At 31.6% G+C, this 14,914-nt stretch overlaps 1 non-coding gene across 1 annotated transcript; it reads right to left on the reverse strand.

Moving 5' to 3' along the window:
• Positions 1-1,252: 1,252 nt before the first annotated feature.
• Positions 1,253-1,370, reverse strand: LOC122271634 (U5 spliceosomal RNA). The gene has a single exon (XR_006226514.2). It is a non-coding gene; the product is annotated as a U5 spliceosomal RNA (small nuclear RNA).
• Between the last annotated feature and the right edge of the window lie 13,544 nt (positions 1,371-14,914).

A 14,914-nucleotide genomic window follows, 5' to 3' on the forward strand; every position in this document is an offset into this window, starting at 1 on the left:
TATATCGTAGTACGCAATATAGTAGTATGACTTTTAATAGCCAATATGGGTCCTTATTTTATTCTTGTAAAATGTTAAAATAAAAAAAAAAAAAGCTTTTATGTCAGATAAAATATTAAATAAAAACTCATAATCCTTCGCGTTACAAATATTTTCATAATGATATTACAGCGAAAATCTAATCACAAAACTTTTGTAGTTGAGTTATTGGCATTTAAAAACTATGAATGATGACATTAATTTACCACTTTATATTATAGAATACTGATTTCTTTATTAAACGTACAGTAAAATGCAAACGTAATCGCAAGTAAAATTTTACTAATGTTGTCAACCAAAAAATATCACCTTATTGATGAAATTCATCATAGCTTTTCTACATATTATGAAAAAATTTTCTCCTTTACAAAAGAAAAGAATGCTTGGTATGAAAACAAGAATTTATTTAATTTTGTTGTTATAATGAGAAATTTGGATATTTCCATAATTTTGCATTTATTTTATCCTTGTCTGGTAGCATTAATTTAGTACATAAGGATCTGTTATAAGAACCAACAGATGGCACCACTGAGCACTTTTTTTTAAATTTTGTTGTTCGGAAAGGGAAAAAAAACGCTTTGTTTTCATTTTTCCATTAGATATAAAAAATTTAACTGCTTTATGCAATTATTATTCATATTTATTTCAGTAAATTACAATTTATCAACAGTTGTTAGGCAATTACAATTTGTTAGGCATGCATAGATGTGTGATTAAGAATCTATGAGTAATAATTGAACTCTACTAGTGTATTATAGACGCATGGCCTAGAGTTAAGAACGAAAAAAGGATAAGAAGGAAGAAAAAAAAAACTTCAAAAACGAATTATCACCAAAGTGCTAAAAGCACCAAAACTTAACTGAATTTATATTTTGGCTTTTTTCGTTGCCATGGCTTTTATATCGATCTTGGACTTTCTCTTTACGAAACAGGCGAAAACGGAATTTCTCTTTTTAAATCTTAGTATTTAAAAAAAAATTGCTTAAAATTTTAATAACTTTTTAGTGAATATTATAGAAATAAATAATAAGAGTAAAGTAATAATTTATGTCTTTTTCGCAGAATGGAATGTGGAAATTCTCAACTTTTCCACATAAAACTCAACTCAATCATTCTACAACTCGTTCAGTCGGACTCCAAACTCTGAGGGGATGACCGAGTGATAGATTTAGTAGTTGTCAGAACTTATGCTACAAATCTTTTCTTTATTGTTTAATCCCTCTTAGTGGGATTCCAAAAATTAGCTTAAGCTCATTAGGATGCTCCTCTCCACGGTAATCTTTAGTAAAAGGCGAAAGATTAGCACGATTGATGAAGAAAAGCCAGAGCATGGTCATGGTACTCACTTGATTTATTGAAATTATTGATTTATTGAAATTACATACATTTGCTGACTTGTGTGCTCAATATATAGGCTTATAAGTCATTGTCAAGTAGAAAATACAGATGGAACAATTCAGAGAAAGACATCACAAAGAATACATCCATAAGAAAAATGCGCAAAATTAATGAAAAACGGAAAAAATGGAGAGTATCTTTTTTTCTACTTTATATCCAATCCAATTAATCCTTACTCTCCATCATGTGATTCAATCACGATCGTTTGTCGCCTTCTGAAATATTTCTAAGGCACTATCATATTTATCTTGTGAATGAACAAGTTCAAAATCGACATTACCCATTATCGAGGTATTTCCACTTTTGTAATGTATTTCTTGATAGACTTCAGAAGCCACGTTGTACTCCCGGTTTTTGCTAAAGGTCTTAGTCTTGCAGTAGTAAAGTGATAATCATGAATTAAAAGAAGAAATTTAGAGAAAAGATTGAGTAGAAAATCATAAAATAGATGTATGCACGTTGCATTTGCCAGTTTTGAAATACTCTGCAATAACAATATTTTTATTTTTTTTGGAATTTATAATTTGATGGGAAATAAGAACAGTTTGTAGCATAAAATAAAACATCGGTATTGCAACTGTTCAGAAAGCAATATGTTACTTATGAAATAATGTTAGGCATTTCATACAGCGAAATTAACTCCCCAGCTTCAAAATGGCATTTTTTTCTTTCTTTCTTTTAAAGTTTTATGTTTGGAAATTTTTCGAAAATATATAGAAAACCATGATGTTTTTTTTTTTTTTTTTTTTAAGTGTTTGCTCTTAGTCGTCCTGTAATGAAACTGCTTTCAATCACAATCTTATTTGTAGTCATTTGCCGGGGAAGTGCTTCAAAATATTTTGAGCTTAGAATTTTTGTGTCTTTCGGCAAGAAGAATTTTATTAAAAATTGTTATTAAATCAAAGTAAAGACAATCCTACCAATAGCAAAACCATCAATCAGTGAGCGTGCGTGCTTTCTCTTGCAAATAAGTTCGGAATATTTAATTGAATACTTGACGTGCCGGACATCCCATTTCTTGTTAAAACGATTGTTAAACGAACAACCATATCACTATCACTAGGTACAACGACCCATGTAAGTTAAGCGTTAAAGTATAGTTTGTCACGTCCTGTAGCATACCTCAAATCGAAGAAATTTGTATTTGTAAGCGTACTTACTAGAAGTAAATAAAGAATAATTGAGCACAGAATTTTTAATTGAAGATTCTAATCAAACAGTTTTCTTTTTATTTTAGTGGAGGATTAATCAAATTTTTGAAGTATGGACGAAGGTTCAACTTTTAAATGTACGGATCTTATAAGGCTATAAATAAAAAATTAAATATATAAAAAATAAAATTTTATGGTTAAAAAAAATTCTTTCCTTCCACTTTAAATCCTTGAACAGCTGTTTTTAAAGAAACGCCTATTTTCTGTGAGGAAGTCAATCTAGATAATTTATAAATAAGTTTATTCTGTTCTAGATAAGTTATAAGTCAGTGTAATGTTATATTTTCGTGTAAATAAAGCATGCAGAAGAAAGTAGGCGTTAATTTTCCTAGCATATAAAGTTTCAAAAATATGATATCATAAGTGGAAAAACAATCTTAATTCAAAAAAATTTTAACCATTAACCCCTTGGAGACGGGTGATTCAGAAAAGCATTCGTACAAAATCAGGATCAGGACGTAATTAAATAAAAAACGGTAACTTAAATGTAGTCGTTTCTAATTTGACAGACTTACTTCGCTTTTTCTTTAATTATTGTTAGTTTAATCATATATATAATCAATGTTAATTCAAAGTATAACTAAATAGTTTTATTTTGAACAAAGTATTGGTGAATTAAATAAATCAAACAATTATAACTCCGCCCACAAATAAACTGCTAAAGAATTACTTAGATTACCAGTTTTATCTTTTTGCCTTGGTTGATACGGTTTTATGCTGGCACGTATTTGTGACAGTCGGCGCGAAAGGGTTAAACAACAGATATTCAAAAAGCAAAAAAAAATTTATTATTTTCCCGCTATTATGTAATTTTGATTGTATTCCTATACATTAATTTTACTTTTTAAAACCTTTACCAATATATATTTTAAATTATAAAGTATATAGAATTAAAATATGGCTTAGGTGTAGTTGATGATTCATAAATCAAAACTAAAGCTGTCTGCGCGGCATTTTATGTGCTGTGCGGATGGCAAGAAAAAGAATGATGAAATATTTAGATGTTAGTTAAGGACTTGAAATGGATGATTCGATTCATTGATAACGAGTCGAATCGATTGAATATGATTTTTTGATGTAAATTAACGATTCGAAATGATTGAATTCTCTTATAGCGAACGAAAATTAACATACTTTTACAGAAAACTTACTTGGGTAAGGCTTGATCAAAAATGAGGCTTCCCGTTCCCTGACCGCTCATTGAACTGCGGCAGGACCTGATACCGGTGTTAGTTTGTAAAACGGGTTAAAGAGAATTTAAGACACAAAAAGGTTGGTAATGCAACTAGCTTCCGATAGGCTTAACGGACTCTCTATCCGAACCTTTCAGAACACTCTAAGTCGTGCATTTGTTAATGATAGTAATACTTTTTTAATTTTTAACAGCTTATGAAATTTTTTTTGTTGACTTTTTAACATTTAAGAGCAGAAGTTTAATGACTCCTCGCAATGAATTTTTAAAAGATTGTTATCAACTCACGTTGTTTGCACTTACACGTAAAGCTTAGAGAAGGAAATACTCTAAAATTTGATACAATTCCGCTTTTGACAAAAGTTGGCGTCATTTTTCGTTCTCTTTTTCTTGTGCACCCTACTCCTAGTCTCAGAATTCGAGATTTCATTTCAGGCCCAATAATGTTTTAGGATATAAATTGGAAGTAAATGTATTCCAAAAATGCTTTTTTTCAACTCCTCAATTTGTTTTGCGCATTCGTAGCGATGAACATCGTATTAATAAAGAATCATCAACTGAATTTTTAAAATAAAAGAACACTAAAAGGTTCAAATTTGATCTTATTGTAATACTTTCTTTATCCAGTATTTTTCTTACATTGAAATTTATGCAGTTGTTGCCTCACAAGCTATCTCTATGTCTCATACAAATTATTACCGCAACAGATTGATTACTTTTATTTTAGAACCGTCGTTGAACAGCATACCCTATTCTGCATTTACTACTACCAATGTTAAACTCCGTAGTCAAGTAATTTTGAACCCAATCCCGAAGACAAGGGAACTCTTGGATCAGTTCCCCCAGAGTTTTGAATTGTTATTGGAACTTGGAGGAATTTGTGTCCCAGTCAGATTTAAAGTAGTCATCAATGTACGGGTATTTTTTTGTCGGTAGGATTCGAACTCCAGTTTTATCGAACGCGAGTCCAATATCCTACCAATCAAGCTGTTCCGATCTCAGAGTGATTTATTAAACATATTTCACATTTTCTCAAGCTCGTATATTTACATAATACAATTTGCTACAGTAAGATTCTGATTCATTTCAAGAAAGGCGCCTTCAGCCAATACGTGAAGTTAGAAGCAACCGCAAAAAAGATTTTAAACAGCCCTTGAGAGTAAACAAAAAATTGTAATCTTTCTCTGAACAAAATTTCTGCGGATATACTTGGCTACTAGTACATCACGAATTTTGAAGTTTTAATCATTAGTTTATCTCAAAATATGTATCTCTTCAAGAAGTTCTATTTATGACAAATTCTTTTCAAAAAAAATGATAATTCAAAAATGAATATTTTAATTAAATATTGTCTTTGTATTGGTATTTAAATTAAATACCGACCTTTAGTAACACAGAGCTAGTGCTGAAATTTCAAATGTTTCCTTCTACGCGAGGAAATTTCTTGAGAAAATTTTGAATTTTGATTACTAATTTTTTTAACCTTTAATATTTTAATGAAATTTGCAACATTTTCATGCATTTTAAAGTTTTATACATTTTAATTGAAATTTAATATACTTTAAATTAAATTTCATTTTACTTACGTTTTTTGATTAAGTTTAAGGCTACTTTGACTTTTTGATTTCCTTCTTAAGTCAAACCACGAGCAACGTATGAAAAATTAAATTTTCTAAAATGTAATGTAGTTAACAAGTTTAAGACTGTTAAAATTTTATGAAATTTCAGAGCATTTTTAGGAAATTCTTCTCTAATTTAAAAAAAAAATTCTACTTCCTATTAAAATTTTCTTTCAAACAGGCGAAGGACTGTTACACATGAATTAAAAACATTATGCAAGACATGGAAGAAGTCCAACACAAATGACAGAGGATGGAAAGCTTTCATAGATGATCCAATAGTGAGTAAAGAGGAAAATATACCCAATATTTGTGACAGGGAATGATCCAAAGAGCAAAGAACATTTTATATTCTTTGATATTCATTTTATATTCATTTTACATCACCTTCCTAGACGGTGAATTATCCAAAAATGGTTCACATACATTAAACAGTAACGTCTACTTCTTCCAAATTGTGAACAACTTGCATACGGTAATCATGATTTTATCTAAAACGGCGAGCAATGTGAATAAACTTTGATTTTCAAAAGTATATAGTAGATCACAAGTTTAAAACTTTTATATATTTTTGAAATTCCAGAACATTTTGACCCTTCTCTCTTATTTACTCGTTAGCAACGAAACGGATAATGTGAAATATCTTAACTGTATCCGGCTATCATAGGGAGTTCCATATCGTCACTACATGCCATTGTATTGCTCTTGCATTGTCATCAATGAAATCTAATGGATAATAGTCTCTTAAAAATAGGATCGTAATGAACATTCACCAATATATCAAAACGCGACTAATATTTTTTCAATATTAGAATATCTACCAGTATTTAACACCATTAAATTCAATAAATATTTATAAATTTAGGCGTGTGTCACACCATGGAGACATGTTCTAAACAAATATCTACAGCTGTCTGCGTAACTTATTATGTGCGGATGGTAAGGTATATTGATGATGAGTTATTTTGTATGTATTGTTAACGACTTTAAATGATTCGATTTTACAGAGATGCGAAGTTGATCCATACGGCAAATGTATATTTTAAAGTGGTAGTTTACCAACTGTGTTTCTTGGTTTAATAAATTCAATTTAGTAGATTTTTATCCACCACTATTTCTAAATAATTCGTAGGCTTCACTTCACAGTACTTACGCCTTGGTATACCTTTCAAAAAGCAAACAAAAACAGTCAAATTGTACTTGCAAAATTTACTTTGTAGTTATATACCGTTTTTTTTTTTTAATTATTTAGGCGTGTCCGGAGCAGTTGCCATCTCTGGATATATTGATAACGAATCGATTGAAATCTCTGATAGCAAACGAAAATTAACATACTTTTGCAGAATGCTTACTTACTTGGGTAAGGCTTGATCAAATATGAGGCTTCCCGTCCCCTGACCATTCATTGAGCTGCGAGAGATTGATCCCGTGGTTGTTGGCGTGCATAATTCTTGAGACTGCGTTCGTGCTGTGTGTGTCCCTGTTTCAGGACCTGATACCGGTGTTAGTTTGTACAACGGGTTGATAAGAATTTAAGACACAAAAAGGTTGGTATTGCAACTAACTTCCGATGTGCTTAACGGATTCTGTATCCGAACCTATTAGAACACTCTCAGATATAGACTCTGTTATAGATTGTAATAGTTTTTTAAGTTTTAACAGCTTGAGTTTTTTTTTTTTTTTTTTTACTTTGTAACATATAAGAGCAGAAGTTTAATGACTTCTAGCACTGAATTTTTAAAAGATTGTTAACAACTTACGTTGTTTGCACGTACGCGTAAAGCTTAGAGAAGGAAACAGTCTAAAATTTGATACAATTCCAATTCAAGCTTTTAACAAAAGTAGGCGCCATTTTTCGTTCTCTTTTTCTTGTGGACCCTACTCCTAGTCTCGGAATTTGAGATTTCATTTCAGGCTCAATAATGTTCTAGGATCTAAATTGGAAGTGAATGTTTTCCAAAAATACTGTTTTATCTCAATTTGTTTTGAGCATTTGTAGAGATGAACAAGGAATAAACAAAAAAAACATGAAATGAATTTTTAAACTAAAGGAATATGAAAAGTAAATTCGTGGCCCCGGCAGATTTAGCGTAGTCACCACTTAATGCACGGGGATTCTTTGGCTGGTTGGATTCGAACTCCCGATTTATCGAACGCGAGTCCAATGCCCTACCAACCAGGCTGTTTCGGTCTCAGAGTATTTATTAAAAATATTTCACGTTTTCTCAAGCTCGTATATTTACATAATACAATTTACTACAGTAAGATTCTGATTCATTTTAAGAAAGGTGCCTTCAGCCAATACATGAAGTTAGAAGCAACCGTAAAAAAGATTTTAAACCACACTTGAGAGTAAACAAAAAATTGCAATCTCTCTAGAAATCTAAAGATATTAAGCAACAAATAAAATTTTAACATAAAGGAAATATATAAGTGGGAAAATATTTCGTGATTGACAAATGAAAACAAAATTTAAACATTTTTGAGTGATCTTGAAAACTCTTAAAAATGGGACGAAATTCAATTGATTTTGCTTTACCACGTGTTAGTAGATGCATTTACCTGCTAGATGGTATGGTTAGTTATTTTGAGCGACAATGTCGTTTTGAGATAAGCTAATTGCAAAAAGTTAGATTTTAGATTTTTTGAAAGTTTGGATTACTATGTCTAGTTAAATCACAGAAAAGGGCAGGGTCACAAGGCTTAACTTAGTAGTGAACTTTAATATTCAGTAAAAAGAAACTTTTGAGGTGCTTGAGTTTAACTAAGATTTTCAGTGCAAGAAAACGCTAAGAACTGAATTTTTCACTAACCTTGATTGAGCATAATTCTAAAAAGTAGCTATGTATACATGGAAAAGAGTGCATGCCCATAAATAGGCAGCGGTATATTAATTCTAGTAAGCTTCGTTATTATTAATAATAATATTAACAAAGCTTCGGGGCGTTGTTGCTATCTTTATATAAACTCCTTGAAATATACTTATAATTCACTTTTCAAGAAATGACCTTGACATCTGAAATTTTCTCCGAAAGGGAAAATTTTTTAAGGGTTGAAACTTGCACAATATTCATTTTCTTATTCTACTTTAATATAAGAAAAATTCAGCCAATTAAAATATACAGCGATCGCCTAGAGTTCAAAATTTCGTTTATAAAATTTTTCTAATAAAAATTGTTCTTTTTTTTAATATTGTCTGACGTTACACACACTTCACTCAGGCGAAGAGAGAGGGGCAGATAGACTGTCGAAGAATCCACGGGAGGAATTCTTGATACTAGTTCAGATGTACTCCCCCTGAATGTAAATAAAATAATCCACTTCTTTTCTAAGGAAAGCCGAATATGGAATTTTATATCTGTTTTTATTAGAATAGAAATGCAAATATTTGTAACTCTTTCGGGATTATATCAAAAATATTTAAAAATAATAGCTTTAATCAGGTGCTTTTCTTTATTTAGTTATTAGTTAACGCTTCGACGAAAGAAGATGATTTTACTTCAATTAGTTTTTTCTTTACATTGTAACATCGTAAATATAAAGTACTTAATCGCTTCAAAACTAATTCAAAATTCACACACAAAGTAAGACCTCTTATTCATTTTCAGACATGAGAGTAATAAACAGTGTAGGCAGAATTGAAACGTTCATAGGTGGTCCTCCACACTCGTACACGCTGGTCATTACTGTCCAAATTAAGTCTGAATTTATCACTAATGATGACCTGTTTCCATTCGGATGCAGTCCAATCCCATCCAGAGCAATACATTCCAAACGGAGGCAACAGTTGGGGTCAATCCTGTCCTTCTGTGTAGCAGCACACCGTTTCTGCAGCTGGTGTGATGGTATAGGGTGCCACCGCATTCGAAGCACGAACACCCATACAATTGATACTCAGTGACAGGGTGGTCCAGCGGTTGCTAGTAACATCCTTGAGCCACATGCGTTGCCACGAATAACAGAGCTACTAAGAGCTATATTTAAACAATATCATACTCAGCTGCACATAGCAAGGGTAAGAATAAATACTTCGGCCACATTATCACCCTTCAATGGACTGCTCGATCCCCAGTTTTGTCATCAAACGAACACATCTAGGACCACTTGAAACGGCAAGTTAGACAGCCTCCGAGTTTAGTCGATTTAAAGGTGTTTTTACCGTAATTGTGGAACGCGATGACTCAAGAAATCATAAATGATTTGCATGCCTTATAGTCCGACAGTACCGCATTTTGTACTCGCGATAGAGATTGCCCAAGAAGGTACTGAAACTTCTAATCATTTATACCTTTTCCCCGAAATAAGTGATTATTTTGCTTTAATTTTTTTGGTATCATTTCCTTACTTCACTGTTGTACTTTGGTGTATACAATTTCGTTTCATTTTGACAACTATCTCTAGCTACGCTAATTTTTACTCCAACGGGTGTTAATAAACAGGAGTTAAGGGTCTCTAAAATATTCTTCGCCACAGAAGTAGGAATTATTTCGTCAGCTGGGTTGTCCACGTTGATCGCTAACCAGCTGAACAGCTCCGAGTCAGATCCTCACCATGAGACAGCTGGATATAAATTGTATATCAGTATTTGGCACGAAGCACAACTAACTGATTCATCGATTCTGGTAAGTCACATGCTGTGAGTCATTTGTACCGAAAATGAAATGAATAAAAAATAAAGTAACATTTGATATGAAGTCTAGAATCATTTATATGTAGTGGTGTGGGAAATAACTTTAAATCAATTTTACAAAATAAAGAATCATATATATTAAAACATAAATTTAGCTATCAGTTGAAGAAAATTACTTGAGAGACGTTCTAAGTTGGCCGCCCTGAGTACAATAAATTTTTAATTTAATTAATTATTCTCTAAAACTCTTAACCAGTTCAAATCTTTGATAGTTTTCTCTTTTCAGTGTCAGACATAGTTCTTTTTATTGCAATTCTAATAAGAATGCAAGTTTTTTTCTTCTGATAGTGGAGATGTAACTACAAATAAAACGAAAATTAACTGGGTGTTCATGATAAAAATGAAATATGATCTTCGCCATAGAAAGATAAAATAAAAACATGGATGCATGGGAAAAAACGGTTAATTAAACAATCTAAATTATTTTTTAATTAATTAATTAAAATTTATTAAGGCATTTAATATTGTTAAAAAATATCGTACGTTATTTTAAGGAATAACAGCAAATCCGCCGTACCCAGTTTAACGTTTTCTTACCACGTTAGCACCGACGGCGGTGCTAACGTTTTCTTACCACTTTTATTTTTCGTACATGGATTGTCACTTGTTTTATTCAATGTTCTTTTATATTGCTTTTCGATTGTACTTGTTACCTTACTCATGTTTTTTTTTTCAGATTTGTATTGAATCAAGTTTATTTCATATTATTGGACATTGCTTTTCTTTGAATCGCATAGTTGGAAATTTCAATTAGATGCCGCTTAATATTTCCCTTTTTACCAATTTATTTTTGATCATCTAATTGCCCCAGTTAATTTTTATTTTATTCTTTAATTCCGATGAATCGGTAAGCTCCGCCTGAAATGGAGATTTTGCATACATCGCAAACTCAGAAACGAGTTCATTTCCATAACTAGGCATCGATATTCTATTAATATAGAAAAGATAACTTTGGATTGCTATTGCTTTCTTCAGATTAATTCCTATAGGCATTCTTATTATACCTATAAACCCTTATAAACATACTTTTAAAGAAATGTACCTTGAATGAAACTTTGAATTTTGAAATTTTCTACTGGGGGGGGGAGGGGATTAGGAGCTCAAAATTTCACAATATTCATTTTTCAATACCTACTTCAATGTAAAAAATAAATAAGAAACCCAATTAAATGATATAATGTTACAGCTATCAAAATTTTTGTCCCATTTATAAAATATATTTCCGCCAGTATAAATATTACTTTTCAGCTATGCCCATTTTTCTTAATACGCAGTTTAAGCTATATCCAGTTCAAACATACATCTCGTCGTGTCTCTATTTTCTTAAACACTCACGCATTGAACATGAGCAATGCAACTTTTTAGCACGCCTTTTAAAGTATGTCCAAATTAAAAGACATTCGCCGAGAAAAAAAAAAAAAAAAAAACAAGCACGATACATGAAAACTTTCCTATTCCTTTTTGAGACGATGGATTTTCCCCTTCAAAAGAAAGTTAAAGCATAGAAATTTTATAAGAACTCTATCTGTAATTAAAAAAATATACAATTATGGAAGAAGCAACATTGAGGCATTATGTCTAATGCCAGCAAAGAAATTATAAGGAGTGTTATTGTTTTACCAAGAATTTCAAGGTAGAAAAACTCAAAAATAGAATTTTTGACTGAGCATGACTCCGAAAAGAAACAATACCCCATTTCCGGAAAGCCGCGGAAGTAAAGGATACCCATGTTAGATCTCTCACCTTTACCTTTACAGTTTTACAAATAGTTTCCTATCACTTTTATTTTTCTTACATAGATTGTCACTTGTTTTATTTAAAGTTATTTCACGTGGCTTTTCGATTGCACTTATTACCTTACTCATATTTTTCGATTTTCATTCAATCAAGTTTATTTCATATTATTGGACATTGCTTTTCTTAGAATCGCATTGTTGGAAATTTCAATTAGATGACTCTTAATATATCCCTTTTCACCAATTTATTTTTGATCATCTAATTACCCCAGTTCATTATTTTTCTACTCTTTAATTCCCATGCATCGTTAAGTGCCACGTTAATTGTCAGAAGACGAAATCTTGCATACATCGTAAACTCAGAAACGAGTGCATGTCCATAACTACGCATCGATATTCTAATAATATAGCAAAACTAAACTTCGGGGTGCTATATCTTTCTTCAGCTTAACCCCTATAAACGTACTTATAATTCACTTTTAAAGAAATGATCTTGAGTTTTGAAATTTTCTACTGGAGCAAAAGTTTAGGAGCTCAAAATTTCTCAGTATTCATTTTTCAATTCCTACTTCAATGTAAAAAAAAAAAATTGTTACAATTATCATAATTTCAAATTTTTGTCTCATTTTCAAAATATATTTCAGAGCCTGTATAAATATTACTTTTCAGTTACGCCCATTGTCATTAAATCCGCAGTTTAAACTATATCCATTTCAAACACTTATTGACAAAACAAGAATATTCACCATTAAAAAAATTCACCAAGAAAATAAAATACATGTGTGATACAAAAAAATTTTAGATATTTTTAAATCTACCAGTTTCTATATAAAAATCAGTTTTATATAAATTTTAAAAATTTACAATTGGTTAAGACGACCCAAAGGAAGACCGTTGTTGATGTTGATAAGGCTCGTTTTGTCTTTGCAGTCAAAGCAAGTGGACATTACGAGCTGTGTGTTTAAGAAAGTACACCCCGCACCAGGAGGCAGGAACAGATCTGCCTTTATTCTTGACTTGCAATGGTGACTACCATCTTTGGCTCTGGAAACTTTGCTGGTTTGCTCGCCGATCTTACACACTCCTTCCTGCCATCTCTGAAGTTAAAGATCCGCCCACTTTGCATCTCGGCTGACTTGGGCGTATTATAATCAGAAATTATATTAACTATTAATTTTTATTTAACGTTAATAATGCTATCAAAAGACTGCAAAATAACATCACAGATATTGAAACCTGCTGCAGCAAGTGGAAAGTAAAAATTAATAGCACAAAATCATTATTCGAAAAACATATAAAAGAAAAATTATTCTATTCAATGAAGAAATTCCTAAGATCTCTAAAGTCAAATACTTTGGAATCATCATTAATTGTTCCCTTAACTGGAAAATACATATATCTGATATTCTTAAAAAAACTGAAGCTTCTTTCCAAGCATTAAAACCACTGCGAAATAGTGAGAGCAAAATGGCTCAACATATAAAAAGACATACATATATATTTAATGTGTATAACACCTATTCTATGCTATGCATCTCCGGCCTGGGGAACTCTTACAAACATTCAAAGGAAAAGACTAAGGGTCTTCGAGCACAAAGTTCTCAGGAGAATCACCGGGGCACCCTGGTTTGTTCGTAATAACGCTCTCTATAACGGTCTAAGAACAAACAAAATCGACGAATGTTTTTTTAAACTAAACTCTCCCGTCTTTAACCCTTTGGGGACGGTTGATTCAGAAAAGCATTCGTACAAAATCAGGATCAGGACGTAATTAAATAAAAAACGGTAACTTAAATGTAGTCGCTGCTAATTTGACAGACTTACTTTGCTTTTACTTTAATTATTGTTAGTTTAATCATATATATAATCAATGTTAATTCAAAGTATAACAAAATAGTTTTATTTTGAGCAAAGTAATGGTGAATTAAATAAATCAAACAATTATAACTCCGCTCACAAATAAACTGCTAAAGAACTACTTTGATTACCAGTTTTATCTTTTCCCCCTGGTTGATACAATTTTATGCTGGCACGTATTTGTGACAGTCGGCGAAAAAGGGTTAAAGGTGCTAAAGATTGTTACACAAGTGATTTTAATAAATTACTGGACTTAGATATTATTGATAATAACGTTAAATTAAGCCCGATAACCGCTTTCTTTCTCAGCGATTGCGTGTTATCGAAACATTACCGATTATTTAATATTATCTCCTCTATCTTAGACGAACTATGCACTCTGCTCCAGAGAAGCCCGGCTACCGGGGGGAGGCGAGGGAGTCTTCCCCATGTTGTATATAACTGCAAATATTTTTCTTTTTTATCTCTTATTTTGTATTCGTATTCATTTAAAGTATCAAATTGCGATTTAACTTGTTTATACGTAACCCTGACTTTATTTTCAAATAAGTACTTCGATTTGAGATTTAATTTCAGTTAAACGCAGCATCACCCTTCCCATCCTCCATTTAAATTTTATTTTCGATGAAAAAGCAGATATCCCCCTCGGATAGGTACTCCGATACAACTGTATTAGTTAGTTAGTTAGAATATGCACCACTTAAAATACTCTACAATGCTATGTTTTTAGCATTTACCAATTTTAATTATAATTGATTGATTATGATGTTAACGAATTGAATTGCAGGAGTTTCTGATTACGAACATTTACATAGTATGTTTATACTTACTTGGCCTTGGGGTAAGGCTTAACCGGAAACAAGCCTCCCCGTCCCCTGACCAAAGAATACATAATAAGAGAAGAAGTCTAGCTTCTCCGATACGTAGCAGAGGTTCGTCTGTATGACAAGAAAAGGGCCAAAGTTTTTTGAGACGACGCATGCGCACATCATTCATCCATCGTAGCGTCTCTAAACTTGTTTAACAACAAATTTTTCACCATCCTTAAGTGACGGATAACTATTTAAATTATACGCCTATGTTAAAATAATAAATTATATTTATCTTTTAATGTATTCGTCACAAGTAAATATTTTCCTTGTCTAATAAGTAAACCTTTTTCAAAACCATAT

The sequence above is a fragment of the Parasteatoda tepidariorum genome, chromosome 5 (assembly GCF_982258835.1).
Source record: "Parasteatoda tepidariorum strain Cologne lab strain chromosome 5, Ptep-v5.0, whole genome shotgun sequence".
NCBI lineage: Eukaryota > Metazoa > Arthropoda > Arachnida > Araneae > Theridiidae > Parasteatoda > Parasteatoda tepidariorum.